At 35.2% G+C, this 2646-nt stretch overlaps 1 non-coding gene across 1 annotated transcript; it reads right to left on the bottom strand.

Moving 5' to 3' along the window:
- Positions 1 to 1963: 1963 nt before the first annotated feature.
- LOC131181728 (small nucleolar RNA R71) lies at positions 1964 to 2068 on the bottom strand. The gene has a single exon (XR_009150207.1). It is a non-coding gene; the product is annotated as a small nucleolar RNA R71 (small nucleolar RNA).
- Positions 2069 to 2646: the final 578 nt, after the last annotated feature.

Raw genomic sequence — 2646 nt, 5'->3', positions numbered from 1 at the left:
ACCTCCCTTATGCAGATTCACGAAATTGTGCATAACCTATGCACCAAGTCATGCGACCGCATAAGTAACCCGAATCAGCGAAATGTGCATAAGGGACTGCATAACTTATGCAGTCCACTTATGCAGTCCATAAAGAGTTCATTAATGAGCTGGCAGAAGATTCCCTTAATGTATTCCTCCTAGAACATACTATTTTAGGGCTCCATGTCAGAAAAATGATATATATAGTCCCATTTTCTCATTTTAGAGGGGGAGAAAGGAGCAAAGGAAGAAAGGAGGAGGCTAAGCAGAATTTGAGGAGTCATTTCACCTTCCACACCATTTTCAACTAAGATTTGCAGATTTCTTTCTTTCTTTACACTTTTCTACATTTCTAGTGTTTAATTACTTACTTCTTAGCTTAGATTAAAGCTTTATTTCCATTTAAACTCATCATATCTTGTAAGCATTATGGATAGTGAGTAGTTTACTTTTGATTCTGGAGTAAGGGTTGTAATATTTGAGATATTTTGTGGATTTTGATTGGGTAATCTATATTTTGTGGTCTTAATGAGTTTTATTCATTTCTTGTATGCTTAATGACATGCTTAATGTAGGATCCCATTGAGTAATGTTCTTAATCCATGGTTGAAGCACCGAAAGGAGAAGGCCTTGTGATAGATAATCAGGAAATTGGACTTAATTAACTTAGACCTAGAAATAGGCTAAGGATTAAGAGGATTCATAGATTAATTAAAGAACTTAATGGGTCTTAATTAATTCTAACTCCACGAAAGTAGGATTAGTTTGATTAAGGCACTCTTTGTCTCACTCGAAAGGGAATTCAAAGGATTTAAGAATTAATCTCCTTAAAACCCATTAGTATCACAAGATTGGATAACCAATTTAAAATCCCAAAATAGCTCGAATATGAAATCCGAACTCGGAATCGCCTTTTTACCATTGTTAATTTCTAATCGAATTTAATCATTTGCCAATTTAAATATTGCCATATTTGAACTTGCTTATTTCTATTTGATGCAATTTTAGTTTAATTAATACATTGTTGAATAGAATATTAATTTTGCACATTTAGATTTCACACCCCATTACCCATTAATTCATCATTTTAATCTCGTAAATACTTCAATTTAGTCAACTTTTATATCGAAAATTCAATCATTAACACAACTCCTCGTGGGATCGATATTTTCTATACTACTTATGCGACCCGTGCACTTGCGGTTGGGACGCATCAAGTTTTTGGCGCCGTTGCCGGGGAGTTGTTTGTTTAAGATTGAATTCTTGATTATTTTAGTTGTTTTTAGTTTTATCTTTGTTATCTTTTCATTTTGTGTTTGTTTGTTCTTTTTCAGGTACTTTAATCTTTTATGAGAAGAGCTAGAAGCTCAAGTGACACAACCTTACTTTTCAATCTCGAAATTGAGAAATTTTGCAAGGCCAACAAGAAAGAAACCAGAAAAAGGAAGGAAGCTGAGAGAGAAACCGAAATTGAAGCAAATATGGCTGATGAAAGAATTAGAATTGGTGTTGGTAATGCTTGAAATGGTCAAAACAATGAAAATGAAGCCCAAGGAGAAGAAGTTGTTAATGCAAAGCGTGCCTAGGGAAGTATGATGGATCATGCTTTTCCTCGTTTTGATGACTTGAGAGAGCATAGCAAGACCAAGGATTGATGCGACGATTACAAAATGGATTTTGGAGTTCTTCAAATGATCCAAAACTCTCAATTTGGAGGACATCCTTCGAAAATCCACACACACACACAAGAAGTTTGATTTGAATTGCGACATGCAAAAACAAAATGGAGTGTCTGATGATGAAGCAAGATTTAAGCTATTCACATTATCTTTGATAGATAGAGCATTGGATTGTATTGATTCTTTACCTCACAACTCCATTACACATTGGGAGCAACTAACTGATTCATTTCTTGCACAATATTTTCCACTGGAAAAACTCAAGAGTGAGGAATCAAATGACATCTTTGACCAAGAGAAGATGAAACTCTCTATGAATCATGGATGAGATGGAAGGAATTGGAAAGATTATGCCCACATCATGCCATTCCAAAATGGATGATAAATCGAATTTCTACACAAATGTCACTCCTGCAATCGGAGGAATTATTGATGCTCAAACAGAGGAGAATTCATCATTAAGCATGAAGATGAAGCTTATGAGTTATTAGAGAAAATTGCAAAGAATACTCATCTTTGGAGTAGTCCAAGAGGACCAGCTCAACTCGAGAAAGGCAAGTCGGGATGTATGATCTTGATCCATTCAACATGATTAATGCAAAGTTTGATGCACTTACAAAGGTCCTTGCTAAGAAAATGGAAGATTTGAGTATGTTGGTTAGTTCAACATCATCAGCTGGAAGTTCACAACAAGTGGCTTATGCAGAGGAAACTACCAGCTGTGGAATAGATTATGGAGAACAAGCGGCATATGTTGGTAATTATGGAAACAAGCAAATGGGGAATCCTTATTCTCAAACTTACAATCCAAATTGGAGGAATCATCCCAACTTTTCATGGGGCAATCAGCAAAATCAAGTTCAAAATCGAATTTTCAACCACAACAAGAAAGTCAAGTTCCATATCGAGAAAATAGGCAACCATTGCCTAATTTTTGAGAAAAATA

Source organism: Hevea brasiliensis, chromosome 7 (genome assembly GCF_030052815.1).
Source record: "Hevea brasiliensis isolate MT/VB/25A 57/8 chromosome 7, ASM3005281v1, whole genome shotgun sequence".
Taxonomy (NCBI): Eukaryota; Viridiplantae; Streptophyta; class Magnoliopsida; order Malpighiales; family Euphorbiaceae; genus Hevea; species Hevea brasiliensis.
This window is presented reverse-complemented; position numbering and strand designations above follow the sequence as displayed.